Here is a 20349-nt window from a genome sequence, read left to right on the forward strand (position 1 = left end):
GTTCGTCGTTGGCTTTCTTTTCCATTCTGTATTTTCTATCTGACTCTGTGTACTGTACAAAGCAGTTTTTTCTTGTCTGTTTATCTTTCTTCAACTGGAATATTTACAATAAAACAGAAACAAACCCTGAAGTGCTAGTGATGGATGAAAGCTGTTTGGGTTTGGGGAGAATAGTTTGGTGTGTCTGACATCCAGGTACCCTAAAAGCAAATAAAAATATAAACCCACTTGGTGTCTTCCCCTCCACCTGCCCTTCTCTGTCTCTCTTTCTCTCTCTCTTCCTCCCCTTCTCCCCTCTCCACTCCCCCACCCCCTTGAGCTCTTTGTTCAGATCCCAGGAAAGTCTAGGTGGCTTCTTTCAATTTGTAGTCCTGGGAGTCTGAGCCAACCACTGCCCCCCCCCCCCAATGGATACACATGTTAATGAAGTTCAGGATTCATAGGGTTTTGTCTTCCTAAATGCACTTTCACAGAATAGGTATCTATTGATACCTAGGGTAACTCTAGTCAGATATCACCCCAGATTCCACTGGGAGCTTGAAGATTACATCAATTAAAATATAATACTTTGCTTTATTTCTTTTAATTGCCTTGCAGGGCCCCAACCGTCACAAGATCTCTACCCCAGAACCCAGGTGGGGTGTAAATTGAGCGTGTAGATGGCCGAAAATCTTTTGGCTTCCTCTAATCCAATGCTCATATGAGAATATTCATCCTGGGAACTTGCCAGCCGGCCGTCTTATTGGCTAGGTGAGACTGACATATCATGATAACCAATCCACCTGGGGCCACTCTGTGAAAGTTTATTAGTTTTGGATTCCAAGGAGTTGAATTTTCTTTTGGAATCCAAGGGGGACTTCCCCATGGTGTAGGAGTCAAATACATGAGGCCAGAAAGGGCTGGGGCATTTCAGACACGGCAGATTGGTGGTTGGAGTGAAGCTTGAGAGAACCATTTGTGCCTTTCCCGCCAATGGGGTGTGAGCAGCAAGGTAAAATAGTCTGGAAACGATAAGGGAGATTTAATTCCCTGACTGGTTGTTCACTCTCTTGGGGGAGTAACAAAGAGGCCTGTTTGGAAAATTCAGAGAAGGAATCCTTTCATAAAGATTTTGCTTAAAGCTGGTGCTTCCTATGGGGCCTTCTGAAGACAGAAATTAAACCTTTAGTTGCCTTGAGCTATGAGTTATTCCCAGCCTTTCTACGAAAGGGGACTTTCTCCCCACAGGCAAGTTCCCACCATTACCCAAAGAGTGTCCCCAGGGTCTGTTAATCTGGTCATCTGACAGTGTCCCTCAAAGATTGGTGACGTCATACCTTCAAAAAGCTCTTCTCCTGGAGAAAAAATAAACATTTTACTTTATTAAAATATCTTTTTATATAAATATGAATGTAAATTTATATGTATCTCTATATAAAAAGATATAGGTATATTTCACAACTTGGTGTGGCTTCCAGAGGAAAAAAAGGCTCCCAAGTTTTAGAACTAAAGGGGTCAACAAACCTGTTATATATTAAGGACAACCAGGCACGAGAGGTTGTCACTCTGGATAGAATGTAATTGTTCAAATTTTTATTAATGTCTTACTCCTCAATCAAAAATGAGTGAGGGGCACCTGGGTGGCTCAGTCAGTTAAGCGTCTAACTACGGCTCAGGTCATGATCTCACAGTTTGCCAGTTCAAGCCCTGTGTTGGGCACTGTGCTGACAGCTCAGAGCCTGGAGCCTGGTTTGGAATCTGTGTCTCCCTCTGTCTCTGGCCTTCCCCCACTCACGCTCTCTCTCTCTCAAAAATAAATAAACATTAAAAATTTTTTTAATGAGTGAAAAAATACTAATTTTACCATGACACAAATAGCATTGGTGTCGAGAGAGAAAGAAGTCTACAAAGGCAATAAAGTAGAAAACCACCTCTCTGGTTGGAAATGGCAGACTTGAGGCCCTAAGAAGGAAGGGGCATAAAGCAATTGAGCATATAAGCTGTCCTGGTATTAGCTAAGAGCATGCATATAAATATTTCCCTGGCTGGAATGTACTGAAGTGTGTGAGGGAATCAATGCATTGTGACTGCGGTTGTGTCTGGGGATTTGACCCTAGTAGTGGGTTAGAGTGTGTAGAGCTCATATCATGGAGGATGAAGATCAAACACGTAAGCGCAATGATCTGCTAGAGAATTAGCTGAAAGATCCTGCCAGCTTTCATATTCTTGTGCCTAATCTGATGTTCTCTTTTGACTATGCCAGAGAAGTCAGAGGGACCAAAGGACCTCTCATCCTGCTGGCCCTCTTTCAGGTTGGGGAGTGATCTTGAGAGGGTATTTCTTTAACACACAGTGCCACATTAGATTCTGTGGCCAAGTGGTGAAGAAGTGGAAGAAATTATCTGTACTCTGCCTGGATAGACAAAACTCACCTAGGAAGTAAAGCATGAAATATCAAAGTGATTTGGACTATAAACCATGTAGAAATTCAGAAGGGCTAAGGACTCTGGGTAGTTGAGATGGGCTTAGTGGAGGAAGCAGGAGTGTTTGTCACTTGGGGGTGTTGAAAACCTTTCTGATGGCTAGCAAAATGAGACTGTGCTTCATCTCGCTTGGAGTGCAATATGGTTAATTCGTGTTGACGAATGGGGCGCTCTTCTGATAAGAGATAGCTTGTCGTTGCTATTGTTTTGTTTGTCACCCACGGTGTTCCTTTTGGTGAGATTCCAGCTCTCCTATTATGTTTCTTCATGTTTGCTGCCAACACTGTGACACTGTTTAGAGATCTTTTACCTCTATCTCATTCCAGGGCTGCTTTAAATTATATTAATGGGATTAGCTGCAGAAACAAACAGCCTAGCCCTATAGAATACAGAAAGACTAACTGAAATAAGCAATGAAATGGTCTGAAGTGGATGATGAGCTCTTTAAATGTGTGTGTGTGTGTGTGTGTGTGTGTGTAAAATATTTTTAAATTGCAGGGGTGGGGGGGAAGGGAGTGTGAAGACAGAACCGAAGGTGTGGAACCAATGTGAAAAATCAATACAGAACCAAACCCCCCAATTTGTGATGTACAGGAACATTTTAGAACAATTTTCCTTTTCAGTCCATTAAGCCGTCCTGTTATCCATAGCACATGGAGTCCGCCTGGAAAGTTATTCTACTTGGATTGCTCTGATTAGATTCTTGCTAGCTTTTCCATTAAGAATAACAGATATGTGACTTCCATTTCCACATCATCTGTAATCCTGTAGCACCAAGTGAGCATAGGCAAGCATTTCAAATCACCAAAGCTTGGTCAAATGTGAAGGTCAAGGAGAGAAGTCACAAGAAGGTAAACAGCCCCAGGCGGCATTACCACGAGATGGTGCATGCCGGCTAGCTCAGATGCAGTGACAGGACTTGAGGAACCAGTTTAAAGAGGACCAGATGAAAAACAGTTCAATGCAGAGAGATTTCAGTTATTTTTTTTCTTTGCGTCTCCCCTCTCCCCTTAACGCAAGGTAAACCGAGCGTGCGTGCGCATGCGCGCACATGCGCATGTAGCGGTTTGGCACAGACCTTCTCTCAGTGCTCCTTATGCCCATTTCAAAAGAGAGAAGATGCTCTACATGATCACCTCCGCATGCCGCTAGATAATATTGCTGGGTTTGATCCTCTGGCTTAGTTCTCACTGAGTGCTCTTTGATGTAATTTATTTCTAAGCCAACCGTATATGTAGATGCATGAAGTAAAAGGTTGTTTTCCCCGCATTCCCCAGTTGAGTGTGAAGATGCCTGAGCTGACTTCTTAAAATCTCTTCCCTCCACCCCTGTCAGCTACAAAGCAAAGTTCCTCTAGCGTTAAGAAGTGACCAGACAAAATGCAAAGCCACTGTTGTTACTGAACACAACCAGAAAGAAGTAGAGCAATGCAGGTCAACCCATTTTACACTCCATACTTCCATCAACAGCCTTGTCCATGTTAGGCAGAAAACAATGTTCAGGAAGGTCAGACAGTGAAACTGTTAACATTTGAGTGGGTAGGTTGGCCAGTAAAGTACAGAGTTCAGAAGTAATATCTTTATTCAGCTAGCACATCTTTTGTTTCAAATAAAGCAGCAGATTTGCTGAGGCTGCCATTACTTCCCGAGGATTTAAGGGCCTCCCTGATCTGGCCCAGGCTGATCTTTCAAACTTCTCCTGACACTTTTGTCACCTGCCTTCCATCTACCCTGCAATAAAACCATACCAGTTCCCAGTCTGTATTTATCCCATTTCTTCCAGGCTTTCCTTCTAGGTCTTTGCTTTGGCCATTCTCACCTCCTGGAAAGCCCTCCCCAGGCATGCCTGTATTGCCAACGCCTACCTGTTGAAGAGCTAGCTTATGGACCATCTCCACTGCGAAGTCCTCAACGATCCCCATCCCCCAAGGACAGAGGAAATAACCTCTCCCTCTCCCGAACATTCTCAAACTTTTTCCGTGGCCCTTAGCGCTTCCGTCATTGAAGTATCTGTGCTTGACGCATATGTTGTTCTTACCCCCACTTGCCAGAGGAAGGTACTTAAAGAGCAGAGCAAATGCCTTTTTCATTTTTTATTCTTTCACAGGGTGTAGGATTCCTTGCACATCCTGAGTTCCCGTGAATGAATGCATGAATGAATGAGGCAAATTCACCCGAGACCAAATGTACATGAAAATGCTGCAGGTAGGACAGTGAGTGGCAGGAATATGCTAATACACCCTTGATTTAAAGCAGTCGTGCATAGAACAACTTAATAATTTATGCCAGACAAAAATATGACTTCATTTATTTTACTGGGCATGAACCCAGTGGGGAGAGCAGCTTGATAATATTCAGAGGCTGGTGGAGAGTTGGTCCAGTTAGTAGGTACAAGGGAATGATTTCTTCCAGCAGTCTACAAGCTTTCTCTACAGGTTAAAGGGATTCAGCCTCCCAACTCCCACACCAGCTTTGGAAAAATCAATCAGCCTTCTCCCTTCTCTCCTCATTATCCTCAAAAAGTGATTTCCGTCCAAAATAATATTGCCAAAACTTGGTTCATGGGTTATCCATTTCAGTGTAAGTCCACCAAGGTGGTATTTTCTCAGAACAAATGGGGTTGATCTGCTTTGCCAAAATAATTGAAATCAGCTTCGGTTTCCTCATACCTGCCAGGAAAACCAAATATTTCCCCTTGGTGGTTTGCTTTTAAAATGTGAAAACATCGTAACAGTTTGAAGGTCAACAAATTACAACTCTAGCGGGTAGACTGATCACCATACTGACAAGTCTGGCTAGTTTTGATGAGTTTGGAAAAATGTCCTTTTCCTTAACGTATTCTTTAAGGTTTCATTTTTATGACTAATAAAGTAATGCATATGCGTTATAGAAAATCTGGAAAATCCAAAAAGTGGAAGGGAAAAAAAGAACCCAAATGGTAGTAACTAAAGAAACTCGGTATTAAACTTTTGTCTTGTAGCGATTTTTATGTTTTTGAACCATTGTGATCTTACTGTATGTGACTGCATTAGTATCTTTCTCTCCGTACACAGTGAGTTTAGCCAACAACATTGAGAGCCGCCTGGAGGCAGAAATCTCTAGGGCCTCTGCAGTAGCAAAAAACTAGCCTTGCTCAGTGCTCTCAGCCATCGTGGGTGCTGGCAAAGTGAGTGGCTTAATCGCTGATTTGTTCATCAGTCAATGAATGAATACAAATTATAAACCAAGGTTTTTGCCCTTGAGGCATTTACAGTCTGTGTTAAAAGGCAAGTACACAAAGCACTCTAACCTAAAACAATATATGATTAAGGGTTAAATGAAGGACAGGACACTCGTAGGAGACTTCTCAGAGGTGATTTGTGGTAAGGAAAGTGGCCTGGGGCATAGCTGCAGGGGGTACCTAACATGGAAGAATCTGAGGTTATTTTTTCCAACAAGCCCCCCACAGAGACAGGTCGATGTGTCTCCCGCTGGTGCCCATTCTTCTACCCAGTGCCAGGCAGCCTTTCCATCCACTGTCTCAGACGACTGGCTGCTGTATTCTCTACCGCAGAGGAAACTCCCCTCTCCGCACAAGGGGAACCACCCAGCTGGTGTTCCCTCTCAGCTCCGGGACAAGGAGGGAATTCTAGGCTACACAGCCATGCGGTGGATGCCTTTCTCCACTGGTCAACCTATGAGAAAGGGAGTTTTCAAACTTTTTATAGTTCTTCTCTTAAGTTTGTCAGCTCGGATGGAAGTGCTGAAACCCTATTTTCTCCCCCCTGGCTCTCAGATCCCTGTGGTCTCAGGGCCCCCCCGTGATACGACTTGTTACCAAAGCAGGCTGGAGCTGGGTAACCTGGCTTAGCTCTGATGGGTAGCCTGTGAGGGGACAGCCCAGGGACGCGCCTGAATTCAATGACTAGTTCGCAGTTTAATCAATAGGGGCGTAGCAATCAGGTGGATGTGAGACTGGAGCTCAGTCTCACTTGAGACTGAAGGATTTCCAAGTAATCATATTGGAGGGTTGCCCTGGGTATAAAGAACGGTAGAATATCAAGCCACATTGGGCACGCTCCACCGAAGGTTGTGGCATCTTGTCTGCCAGGGCACCCGCCTCTGGAACAGCTCCGTTAATTCCAGATGAAATGAAAATTCCCTCCTTAGTAGTCATTAAGGCTCCAATTTTATGTCTCATTATTAAACCATGAAGTTGGCCAAAACATTTAAATTAAGCAAAATGAAGAGATTTATGGGCAAATTGGGAGTCTAGGTGAAACATTGAAGCTTAATCTCCAAAGATTAAGAAAAACACAATAACACACTATTGGAGACCAAAAAGAAAAAAGAAAAAAAGCAAATCTCAGAGTAAACAGGGGGAAACGTTCTTTCTTATTTTTCCCAAAGTACCAGCTCTTTAAAATTGAGTTTTTAGATGATGATTTCATGCTTGGTAATACCCACATGATTCGAGAAACGTTGGAATAAGACTTAAATGGTATTTTAGTCTCCGTGTAGAACGAGAGAAGTATGTCAGATTGATAGCCCTAAGCCGCCGACAGCCTCCTGCAGAGAAAGAACACTGTATGAGGGCAACATGAATTATTTCAGATCCCCCTCGCCCTGAAGACACAATCCTGCTAGGTGGCCAGTGTGGGGGTCAGAGATTAAACTTGTTTGATCTTCAGTGTCTCCACTGAGAGTGTCCGTAAAGGGGCTGCGGTGCCAGAGGGAAAGATGTTTCCAGCCAGCTGAGTGTCCATGGGTTAGCGCGGGGCTGGGGCCCCATTCGGATTCCTTATCCGCGGCTGCCTTCTTCCCAGAGGAGAATGCAACTAACTGCAGGGGCAAATCTGAAAGGCTAACTGAGAGACGGAAGGTTCCAGAGGCAGTCACCTGAGCCAGCCACCAACCATTGAAAGCATGTTAATTTAAGACCAAAGAGTGTCACGGACCATCATAATCTCATCTGTTGGTCCTAAATCTCTCCCGCAGTGAGGAGAGGCAGTTACCCTAAGGGCAGTGAGGACAATAATGGTTCCCTCGGGGCATTCAGAGAAAAATCCATTTACTTCAAAACTGAAGAGCTAAGACTTGGCCTGAAGGTAAGTGGTATGATCTGGAGGTTAGTGTTAATTATTGCCAGATTCCTGCTGTCCCCAGATACTGCAACTCCCCCATAAATCTGTGGTAACTGAAATTGTCCACAGAGTATAGGGGGTGGAGATAATCATTGTAAGTCAGTTGTTGCCCAATAGCAGACACAAGGTCTGGGAGAGGTCAACTTCTATGAGGGTACAGAAGCTCGCGCAAGGTCCTGGGCCAGCACACCTGCCTCCGAGGATCCTGGGGGGCTGAGAGTTGGGGGGGGGGGGGCAAGGGGGGAATGGATGTGTGGGAAGGCTGGTCCCAGAAACAGAGGGGTGGGGTGGGGAAGGAAGGGAATTAATGTTTCTTCCATGTCTGTGGTGTTCCAGACATTACACTAGGTGCTTTTACCTAAGTGATCATCGATGAGGTTTGGGGAGTGATAGTGGGGTTCGTGGGGTCCGGAGCCGATGACCAGGAAAGAATTCTTGAAGACGTCTTTGGTGCGAAAAGATGATTTTATTAAAGTGTAGGGACAGGACCCGTGGGCAGGAAAAGCTGCCCCAGGACCATGAGGAGAGACTGGTTATACGCTATGGGTTTGGGGGAGGTAAAGTCCAGGGAAGTTTCCACTGAGATTTTCATATGCTAAAGAAGACTCCGGGGCACCTGGGTGGCTCAGTCGGTTAAGCTTCCGACTTGGGCTCAGGTCATGATCTCGTGGTCCGTGAGTTCGAGCCCCACATCAGGCTCTGCGCTGACAGCTCAGAGCTCAGAGCCCCGGAGCCTGTTTCAGATTCTGTGTCTCCCTCTCTCTCTGCCCCTCCCTCACTCGTGTTCTGTCTCTCTCTGTCTCAAAAATAAATAAACATTAAAAAAAAAAAAAAAAAAGACTCCCAGGATACTGGAGGCCTAGCTATTGTCAGGCCAAGGTTGTTTTTCCCTCTAGCAAAACATTAGCATTAAGACAGTAGGGAGTCCTGGAGAAACATTTCACTCTGCCAGCCTCAAGTGTTTGTCAATGGGCTGCAGGTTATAAGGAAATTTCATTTTATCTGCCATTTCCTTCTGCCTTTGTTTCCCACATCAATCATATTTAATCCTCAAAGTAACTCTCAGGCGGTCACTCTTACCCTCACTGTAGAGCTCAGGATGTTAAAGTAATTTGCCCAAGTTCACAAACCTTTCCCAGCATGGGTGCGAACTCAAGTTTGCCAGCTTCAAAGGGCATGTTCTTTCTGCCACATCACGCCGACTCCCTGGAAATTAAGGAAGGGGGGGGCTGATTTCACAAAGAAGTCAGCCAGGATTCACCTGCCTAGCAGCGCGTGAGGGAAACTGTCTCCCTTAACAACCCGTCCGAGATCGGAACAGAGGTAGAATCTCCTGGATTGATCATCAGATTTCGGTCCCCTCAAGATTCACCTTTGCCTTGGAGTCTTGTCCCCCATCACTGTTGCTGCTGCCTTTGTCTCCAGGGCCACTTCTGCTCTTTTATAAATCGGACTCAAGTGGACTTAAGACTCTTTCCTGCATTTCCTGTAGCAGGTCTCAATAAGACTAAAATGATGAAATAAGACTTAATTAAAGGCTCCGAGATAACAAAGGGAAAATAGACATGGATTATCAGGTAACTAACTAATGAGGCCAAGGAGTTGTGGCTGCTCTCCAGAGCGTGGCCCAGCCTCACAGGGCACCGTCACAGGCACCTGCCCGCTCCGCAGGGCCAAGGCCAATTCCTCCACCCGACCCTGCTGCACCCTAAGCATCTGAGAGCATCTTCAAGCCCTTCCAAGGAAGCGCAGCACACTGTTTAAAGCCAAACATCTGCTTTCCTCATGCAGATGGATGCCAATCTTGACTTGTTCATTTATTGCTAGCACCAAATTCATAACCCAAACTGAACAGAAAAAGGTAAGTAGCATAGGAAAAGGGGAAGAACTTTTTCCAGCTTGTTACAATATGAATACCAGTGACATTTTTATTTCTTAATACAACCGCTCGAAGCCCTGGCGGCAACTCGTTTCCTTGACCACAGTCACTGGACCTCGTTGAATAAATTCTTCTCATGCATTATCGATTTCAGTTGGAACAAGCTGCATTTTCACAGAGCTACCGGGTCGGCTATTTTTCAAACACTTGAAGACCTTCAAAACAGCAATGAAATATTTCACCCCCATCAGGTACGCAAAAAGAAAGAAATAAAAATCTGATAAAACCAAGGGCTGATGAAGACGTGTGGTCAAAGAAAGTCTCATACGTCTACTGCTGAGAGGAATGTAAAATGGAGAATAATTTGGCAATAGCTAATAAAGGTAAAGATGAGGAACACCCAGCGAATCATCAGTTCCATAGCTTATCAGGCACTCTAGAAAAATTCTTGCAAACGTGAACAAGTAGACATGGGCAAGAATATTCGCCACAGTGGTTTGTCACGTCAAAACAAACAGACTTGTTTTTTTAAGAACAAGTCAAGGGATAGATTTTTTTTTTTAAATTGTGATTTAATCGATATGCTGCAACAATTCACAGTTGTAAAAGTGAATGAACCAGTTCTACGTATTTCCATATGGATAAGCCTTGACACTATAATATTGAGCGGAAACCCTACATCTCGAGTGAACTAGGCAGTCTCTCAAGTTTCATCAGTGACCAAGAAAAATGCTTGCTCAACTCTTCGTTCAAACCAGTATTCTTCATTATATGGACGTGGCCGCAGCTAGGTGTTGGGGGAGGTTGAACAATTGATCTCATGCCGACAAAGAAGGTTTTCCTTAAGGAAACTGCTCATGGTTGGCGTATATCTGTAACACATGAAGGGTCATTGTGCAGCGCTAGAAAGGACCTGATGCCAGGACGTAGACCCCCAGAGCAACTCCCCATCACAGAGGCACAGAAAGGGCAGCAACCCCAGTAAAGGAATGCAGATAAGTGGTTTTTAATGAGACTGTGTTAGCCAACAGGAATCTGGACTAGACTATTTGAGAACTCAGGTTGCACGGTTGCTACCAATGGAGTAAAAGAATAAAGAAGTGCTTTCTCTCTCTCTAAGGGTATTAACTCCACTCAAAAGATCAACAGAGTGACTTCGTCTTTCAAATGATGTTTAGTCCTATGTACCACTGGGGAGAAAGTCACACAAAATGGAAAGGGATTGCGAGACACCAGGGGAGGGGAGAACCTCCTAATTAAATGGTAGGAATTTGGAGGTGGCATGGTATGATGGGTAGTCAGACCGGGGTCACAATCTGCTCCACCGCTTCTGAGCTGGTGGCCCTCTGGGCAATTCATTTCATGGCTCGACAGGTATACCTTGCAGATATTGTGGGTTCAGTTCCAGACCACCCCAACCAAGCATGTCAAATGAATGCTTTGGTTTCTCAGTGCATGTCAAAGTCATGTTTATACTTTACTGCAGTCTATCAATTGCATAATAGCATTATACCTAAAAATAACCCCGTACATACCTTAATTTAAGAATACTTTATTGCTGGGGCGCCTGGGTGGCGCAGTCGGTTAAGCGTCCGATTTCAGCCAGGTCACGATCTCGCGGTCCGTGAGTTCGAGCCCCGCGTCGGGCTCTGGGCTGATGGCTCAGAGCCTGGAGCCTGTTTCTGATTCTGTGTCTCCCTCTCTCTCTGCCCCTCCCCCGTTCATGCTCTATCTCTCTCTGTCCCAAAAATAAATAAACGTTAAAAAAAAAAAAAAAAAGAATACTTTATTGCTTAAAAAAAAAAAAAAAAATGCCAACCATCATCTAAGCTTTCAGCAACCCTCTGCTGGTGGAGATTTCATGGCTGCCGACTGACCGGCGTGGTGGCTGCTGAAGGTTAGGGTGGCTGTGGCAATTTCTTAAGATAGGACAACAATGAAGTCTGCTGCCTCGATGGATTCCTCCTCTCCCGAACGATCTCTCTGTAGCAGGCGATGCTGTTTGACAGCATTTACCCACAGTAGAACTTCTTTCCGAATTGGAGTCCGTTCTCTGAAACCCTCCCACCGCTCTATCTGCTAAGTTCATGTCATGTTCTAAATCCTTTGTTGTCACTTCAACGGCCTTCACAGCGTCTCCCCCAGGAGTAGATTCCATCTCAAGAAACCACTTCCTTTGCTCCTCCCTGAGAAGCAACTCCTCATCTGTTCGGGTTTGATCCTGAGACGGCAGCCGTGCAGTCTCATCTTCAGGCTCCGCTTCTGATTCTAGTTCCCGTCTTATTTCCACCACACCTGCAGGCACTTCCTCCCCTGAGGCCTGGAACCCCTCAAAGTCTACATGAGGGTTGCAGTCAACTTCTTCCAGACTCCTGTTAATGTTGACATTCTCTTCCTGTGAATCGCGAATGTTCTTAATGGCTTCTAGAACGGTGAATCCTTTCCAGAGGTTTTCAGTGAACTTTGCTCAGATTCATAGAGGAATGGCAGCTAGAGCCTCATGAAATGTCTTTCTTGAATAATAAGACCGGAAAGTCAAAATGACTCCTTGATCCATGGGCTGCGGAATGGATGCTGTGTTAGCAGGCATGAAAACAACATTAACCTCGTACATTTCTGGCAGAGCCCTTGGTTGACCAGGTGTATTGCATGAGCAGTAATATTTTGAAAGAAATATTTTTTTTCTTAACAGTAGGTCTCAACAGTGGGCTTAAAATATTCAGTAAACCGTGTTATAAACAGCTGTGCTGTCGTTCAGGCTTTGTTGCTCCATTTATACAGCTCAGGCAGAGTCGATTTAGTATATTTCTTAAGCGCCCTAGGATTTTTGGAGTGGTAAATGAGTATTGGCTTCAACTTAAAGTCACCAGCTGTATTAGCTTCTCACAAGAGAGTCAGCCTGAACTTTGAAGCTTTGGAAGCAGACATTGACTTCTCTCTAGCTATAAAAGTCCTCGATGGCATCTTCTTCCACTAAGCTGTTTCGTCTACATTGAAAACCTGTTGGGGCGCCTGGGTGGCTCAGTCGGTTGAACGTCCGGCTTCGGCTCAGGTCATGATCTCACAGTTTCTGAGTTCGAGCCCCGAGTCGGGCTCTGTGCTGACAGCTCAGAGCCTGGAACCTGTTTCGGATTCTGTGTCTCCCTCTCTCTCTGCTCCTCCCCCGCTCGTGCTCTGTCTCTCTCTCTCTCTCTCAAAAATAAATAAGCATTAAAAAAAAATCTGTTGTATAGTATAGCCACCTTCATTGACTATCTCAGCTCGATCTTCTCTGCAGCTTCTTCTACACCAGGACTTGCTGCTTCAACTTGCACTTTTCTGTTATGGAGATGGCTTCTTTCCTTAAACCTTAGGAACCAGCCTCTTCAAGCTTTAAACTTTTCTTGTCTCAGCCTTCACAGAATGGAGGAGAGTCAGAACCTTGCTCTGGATTAGGCTTTGGCTTAAGGGAATGTTGGGGCTGGTTTGGTCTTCTATCCAGACCACTCAAACCCTCTCCACGTGAGCAGTATGGCTGTTTTGCCTTCTTGCCATTCATGCGTTCACTGGAGTACCGCTTTTAATTTCCTTTAAGAGCTTTGCCTTGGCATTCACAACTTGCCTAACTGTGTGGCTCAAGAGGCCTAGTTTTCTGCCTGTCTCGCTTTCAATGTGCCTTCCTCACGAAGCTTAATCATGTCTAGCTTTTGATTTGAAGTGAGGGATGTGTGACCCTTCCTTTCAGGTGAACACTTACGAGGCCATCGTGGGGTCACTAATTGGTCTAACTTTGATACTGTGTCTCAGGGAATAGGGGGGAGAGAGATGGAACAGGGAGAGAGATGGAGGCGTGGCTGATCGGTGGAGCGGTCAGAACGCGCACAACACTTATAGATTAAATTTGCCATCTTACGTGAACGCCCTAAAATAATTACAGTGGTAACACCAAAGACCACTGATCACAGGTCGTCATAAAGAAATATCATAAAGAAGCAGTGTGAAATATCACAGGAATTATCAAAACGTGACACTGAGACACGAAGTGAGCAGAGGCTGTTGGGAAATGCCATGATAGTCTTGCTCGGTGCAGGATTTGCCACAAACCTTCAGTGTGAGGAAAGAAAAATGCGATCTCTGCAAAGCACAATAAAGCGAGGCTCGGCAAAGTGCGGTGTGCCTGTAACCTCCAATGTCTTATTTTGTAAAATAGGACCTCTTGCAGCATCCCTGGGAGGATTACAGAGGTAATGCATGTAAAGCGCATGTGTACAAGGCTTGGTAAATAAGAAGGGCCCAAGAAATGGTAGAGCTTGTGATGATGATTATTTTCCTCGTTCAATCTGTGACTACTCAGTGCTATCAACTGAACCCTCCTGATAGTTTTGCTGCTGATGAGAAAGACATAGGAAATTGACAAACTGATCAAAATGTAAGCCAGTAAAGCATCTACTAGCAAAATGTAACTTTTTTGTTCTCAGATGATAACCAGCCAGTCCTTTTTATTAATAGGGTGTTTTCTGGTTTCACTTTGCTTTATTGTTTGCACATCATTGATCAGCAGAGGGCTGGTTATATGGACTAGACCGGGCCTCTGTAGGATTATCCTCACGGAGTTACCCTTTGGTGAGGATGCTTCTGGCTGAGCTGGAGGATCTTTATGAGAAACAGCCCAATGAACCTCACTGACTCCACCCTAAAAGAACGTTTGGGTATGATGTTCACGCATCATATGGTATCCCATTTTACCAGGCCTCTAGGAAAACCCCCCTACCTGATTTTGGTGCCAAAAATAGCTAAAAATCCCTTGAGCAATTGGTTTTATCCTGTGGATACTATAAACGGACGAGGTTCCTTCCCTTCTCTGGACCCATATCTGGAAAGCTCAGCGTGAGGTCTGCAAGCTGTCGTCACTGGGCACTTGTTTTAAGCCTCAACTTGGAGTCATCTTTGTTCCTGCCTTTGTTTTTTCTTCTTCTTTCACCCTGCTTTTAGCTGGGAGAATACACCTAGATATACACATGTGTACAATATAGTGTTCCCTACTAGTCTATAAGAGAAATTATGTAGGATTGTCCCTCTGGGTGGTCTAAGGCTAGATTAGCATAAAGCAGACTAGTCTCAAGTTTGGCTTCTCCCATAGACCCTCCCTACATGCATGTCAAAATGCAGCTCTTAAAAAGGCAGTTAAATTGTTAACTCCCAACTAGACCCTAAGTAAGTGTTTTCCCAGTATATCATTTATAATATAGTATTGCACCTCAGGGGGTGAGGTATTGAAGTGTGCTTGAGACATGCAGGGAAAACTCTGGAAAATAACTTGCTAGGGGCGCCTGGGTGGCGCAGTCGGTTAAGCGTCCGACTTCAGCCAGGTCACGATCTCGCGGTCCGTGAGTTCGAGCCCCGCGTCGGGCTCTGGGCTGACGGCTCAGAGCCTGGAGCCTGTTTCCGATTCTGTGTCTCCCTCTCTCTGACCCTCCCCCGTTCATCTCTGTCTCTCTCTGTCTCAAAAATAAATAAACGTTAAAAAAAAAAAATTAAAAAAAAAAAAAAAGAAAATAACTTGCTAAAAGAAAAACAGTTCAGGAAAGCAATTTTATGTTCCATTTTCCTGGTGGGATGCTCTCTGGGATGGGTTGCCATTGTTTACGTGCGAGCAACAGTCTCTTCCATATGCTGAAAGAACGGGCAGAGCAGTGCCAACATGAGACATTAAGAAGCAACACTCAGCAGATAATTTATGGGGCAGAGAGTCAAGGACTCAAGCACTTCCGCAATCATTGTCATTGTTATGCATGAAGGACCGTCATTACACTTTCTGACTTTTGCTCTCTGGTGTTTCTGCTTAAAAAAAATTATATAGATTAACATTTGCCATAGGTTCAAAGGTATATCTTAACTCATTCAAATCAGATGCCTTGTCCCTGACTGAGAAGAGGACACATAATTCAGCATGATGACCAACGGTGCAGTGATAGGCCTCAGTTCTGAACCATGCATACTCCCCTCTTTTAGGAGAGCTACAGTGACACTTCCCTCCTGCCAGACTATCTTGCGTCATAACTCTGTCCTTCCTTTCTTCCCCAATTCTTTTTGAGCCAAATCCTGGTGAACTACTGGGGAGATGGATGGGATTTCACAGGGGAAACGTGTGAGGAAAGGTCCCTTCTTTCACATCTTCATTTTCCTCAAAATGCTGGACTGCATTCTCTTTTTAAATATTGAAATTAATGGAGAAAAGGGGAGAGTGTGCTCTTGTGGAGAGGGGCACAGAGACGTTCCTCAGGAACATGTAGGAACAGAATGGCTGCCGTGAAACAGGACACAAAAGCCTCCATTCTTACCTGAAAAAGCTCAGACACATGGCTTGTGCTCCATTCCCTTCAGGACAGGTTGCCCTGATGAGGGCCACATAGCCTAACAGTTAAGCTATAGGCTCTGGAGTCAGGCTCCTGGGATCAAATCCCAACTCCACCACTTTATATTGTGTGGCCTTCAACAGATTGTGGCGCTTAATGTCACTAAACCTCACTTTTCTCCATGAGGATGGTAATAACAGTACCTGCTTCATAGGATTGCGGTAAGGATTAAATGAGACGATCTCAAGAAAGTACTTAGAATAGTCCCTGAGCATATTAAGCACCAAAATATGTTAGCCATTATTATTTATAGGATCAAAGTCATTTTAAGGATGGTTGACCCACAAATCTTTACTTATAAAGATCCCTTAAAAAATTTTTTTAATGTTTATTTTCGAGAGAGAGAGAGAGAGAGAGAGCAAGCTGGGGAGGGGCAGAGAGAAAGGGAGACACAGAATCTGAAGCAGGCTCCAGGCTCTGAGCCATCAGCACAGAGCCTGGCACAGGGCTCAAACTCATGAACCGTGAGATCATGACCTGAGCCAAAGTCGGACGCTTAACCGACTGAGCCACCCAGGCACCCCTAAAGATCCCTTTTTAATGAGAAATTCTTCTTCATACTCCCACATATAGGATCACAGTTATAGGTTTAGCATTGAGTGATTAGGAATTAATATTTTTTAAATTACAGATATTGACTTAATTTTTTTTAAGTAGCCATGTGTGTTTAGGTACTGTTATTGATTCAGGGTTTGGTGCACACAGGGATTTGCAGACCCCTTGTAGATAACTCTCTGGGACTCCCTGAGTCTAAGTCCACAGCTAAGGAAACATGTCCTCCCTGCCATCAATCCTCTGTTCGTGGAACAGTAGGGGGCAGTGACATTAGGTATTCCATGACAAAGGGCTCTGAGACCAAACATGTTTGGAACATGCTGCAGGAAATAAAGTTTCACCATTTTCTCTACTGCAGGACATCTTGGAGTATTTATAGTACAAATACATGTAATGACTCCCCAAAAGGGTGATAGAAGATGCTGCTTTTCCCATTTTTTGACAAAAGCTGTGTGTGTGTGTGTGTGTGTGTGTGTGTGTGTGTAAGAGTGCTTATTGCAACTTGAGAACATGGTCACCTTCACCTCCTTTCCCTGGCAGGAATGCTCAGTAGCTTCTAAATCTCCCCTGCTGCTTTGTTACTGCCACTGACTCTGCTGTTGACTTCCATGCTACCTACTTCAGAGCACCTCTGATGCTATAGCCCTTCTTAAGTTGCTATAGCCCTTCTTAAGATGCTATAGCCCTTTGTAGTACCCCCAAAGGGTTGCTTTGCTCTCTGAGTTTACAAAGTCTTCCATGAGGAAAGTTGGGAAAAATTCTCAAGGAGTGCCCTCCAAGAGTTTCTTGCCTATTCTCTGTGAGTGTTCCTTCCTGCACACCACAGCATAGGGACTCAAAATGGTCTAGCCACCTGGACTCTTATCTACCCCCAGGCAAGTTTCCTTTCTCTCGCAGAAGCTGGAGAAATATTTTTCCCACTTCTTTCCAGTGTGCTTTAACTCCAGTGTGTTCTTATCCTGTTGACAACAGGAACACTGACTTCTCATCCCATAAGACTCCCAGGAACCTGTTCCATGTTTCTCTGGTGGGCAAACATAAACCTCTTTCCTCTTCATTTGTTCATTAAACAAATATTTATAGAGTGCCTATCTGAGTCAGGCATCTGTGGAGATAGACAGAAGTATATTTTGGAAGGAGACGGCATTTGGTAGAGTCAAGAATGAATTTCATGTTATTGGCTTTGGCAGCTGGTGTGGAAAGTGGTGCTGTTTACTAAGATGGGGAAGATGAGATTGGGAGGGGAAGCAGGGAGGGGGCTGAGATTCCTTTGGCGCATGTTAAACTTGAGATGTCTAAGGACTATCTACATGGAAATATTAGAAAGGCAGTTGGGAGATGCAAGTCTGGGGACTCAGAGACGTCTGGGCCGGTGATTTAGAATTCATTAGTATAAAGATGTTCTTTAAACCCAGGACAATAGATGACATGACCTAGGGAGAAATGAGAAAGGACAAGTAAAGAAGAGGTCTATGGAACCTTAGGAAACTCTAATACTTGGAGGTAGGGTAGGGAAGTTAGGCTAGCCACGGACACTGAAGAGGAGCAGTCAGCGTGACAGAGGAAAACCAGGAATAAGTAATGCCCCAGAAGCCAAAAAGAAGGAAGATCTTGAGGGAACCAAATGCTATTGTGAATTTTAAATGAAAACAGAAGCATCCATTGGTCAACCTCACAAGAATGGTCAGTGAAGAGCATGCAAAGAGAATCCAGATTGGAGTCAACCCAGGAGGGAGTGGTGAGAGAAGCAGCAGAGACAACAAATAAAGCAACTAATTTGAAGACACTTTCCTGGGACGGGAGCCGAAAAATAAGGCAGTAGATGAAAGGGTATAGAATGTGAAGTCAAGAAGATGGGAAATACTGGAGCATGGTTATGTTGTCATGGGAATGATCCAATGGACAAAGAGATTGGGGAAGCATGAAAAGAAAGGGGAAACCAGAAGGTAAAAGTCTCTAGGTGGATCCAGAACACAGTGGGAAGAACTGGCCTTTGATAGGTGGAAAGATACACTTTGCATGTTAACAGAGGAGGCAACAGGGGCAAGTGCTGGTCTTTGGGGAGAGGTGTAGAAAGACAAGTAAATCCCCACTGCTGTTATTCATATTTACTAATGAAATCTGAAGTGAGGTCATCTGCTTAGCAGAAAGGAAGGCCAGGGATATAGGAGGTCTGAGGAAAGAGAAAGTCATTTTAAGGAGTGGGAAGCTAGAAAAAGTAAGATAGGTGAGCGGTAGTGAATGCCCACTTGCAGTTAGAGATGAAATTAAAGTGCATCCGGTGAGCTCAGTTGCGTGATATTCTCTCGCAGCACTCAACTCCTCTAGTCCTGGCACAGTTAGGTTCATCCTTGGGCACTGCAGTTGTGGGTATTTGCAAGGGGGTACGTATTTTGATGGACCATGGAGTCTAAGCAGTATAGCACCCACTACTGTGGCTGGTACACAGTGGACAATTATGAACTAATGAAGAATGTACATTTCCCCTTACATGGCTTTCACAATTCATTTATATATCTTCAAAAAAGTGGGAAAATTTAAGTCTTGTGAGTGAAGAGAGTTCTCTGGCAGGGACCCAAATTCTAGAAATTCTTGAGTCTTGTCCTATAGTCATGTATTTATTCTTCACTTTCCTTTCCTCATTATGGTATTTGATGTACATATATATCAAATACACACACACATACACACATACACTTACACAAGACACAAGGATTTTCTTTATTTTTGTGAGGTCTTTGCCTTAAACATTTCCCTTGAGGAATGTGGAGTCTAAGGTGGGGGGTCACATATACAATAAGTTACTTGTCAAAGTCAAAATAGAAGAATGTGAAGAGTACTGGGAAGCATAATGGAAGGAGCAATTTAGTTTTTTTCTGGTAAATGGGGATGTCTTTACAGAGGAATTGACATACGAGCTCAGACTTAAAAGACAAAAGTTTCATTTAAGCCTTAACTGTTCAATAGAAAACACACTTAACAAGAATAGGAAGAACGTATAATAAGAGCTAACACTGAGTGTTTACTATGTATCAGGAACTAAGCACTTTATATACCATTTAGCCATTTAATCTATAAATAGGTTCTATTTTGATTCCTATTTTTCTGATAAAGGTTAGAGGGATTGATTACTCTGCTATTGAGAAGCCCAAATGGGACTTGAACCAGGTCTTAGTAGTGCTGAAGCCCAGGAAGGGGAAACAGCATTAGCAAAACCCTGGGGAAGGTGAAAGCGCGTGAGATGGCCTTGTAAAGAAGAGCAGACCGGGCAGGGGCAGAGTGAGGAGAGAATAAAAGACTATGGTACAGGTGAGGATAGGAAGAACAATGGAAGATGAGCCAGGAAAAGTAGGCGGTGCCCGGTTTCTAGTCCTCAACTATGAGTGAGTTCTACTTATCTATTGCTGTACAGCCCACTTCCCCAAACGTAGTGGCATAAAACAATCATTTTATTATAGTCACAGATTTGGCAGGTCTGGAATCCAGAGAGAACACAGTGGGATGGCTTGTGTCTGCTCCATAACGTCTGGGGCCTCTGCTAGGAATACTCAAAGCTGAGGGCTGGAAATATATGAAGGCTCACTTACTCACATGTCTGGTTGTTGATGTTAGCTGTCGGCTGAGAGCTTAACCAAGGTTGTTGGCTGGGGTTGTTGCAACACCTTCCATGACCTCTCCATGTGGCTACATTGGCTTCCTCACAACATGGTGGCTGAGTTCTAAGCACCATTGCCCCAAGAGAACGAGAGCAGTAGTACATGGCATTTTGCTCCACTGATGGAGGCGGTCCAAAGGCCCACCCAGGTTCAAGGAGAGAAGACACAGACTGCACCACTCAGTGGAAGGAGTGTCCAAGAACTTGTGACATGCTTTAAAATTACCACAGTCAGTAAATGAGGTCATTAAATAGAGATCTTTAATTTTATGAAAAGCTAG

At 44.3% G+C, this 20349-nt stretch overlaps 1 long non-coding RNA gene across 1 annotated transcript in view; it reads right to left on the reverse strand.

The window, feature by feature from the left end:
- Positions 1-6716: 6716 nt before the first annotated feature.
- LOC125176826 (uncharacterized) overlaps positions 6717-20349 on the reverse strand; it is a 33758-nt gene continuing 20125 nt past the window's right edge. Inside the window, exons 4-6 of the long non-coding RNA XR_007156405.1 lie at positions 8957-9091; positions 8715-8790; positions 6717-7009 (exon numbers count right to left, since the gene is read on the reverse strand). This is a non-coding gene — a long non-coding RNA (uncharacterized LOC125176826). The remainder of the gene's footprint in view (positions 7010-8714; positions 8791-8956; positions 9092-20349) is intronic.

This window comes from Prionailurus viverrinus, chromosome D1 (assembly GCF_022837055.1).
Source record: "Prionailurus viverrinus isolate Anna chromosome D1, UM_Priviv_1.0, whole genome shotgun sequence".
NCBI lineage: Eukaryota > Metazoa > Chordata > Mammalia > Carnivora > Felidae > Prionailurus > Prionailurus viverrinus.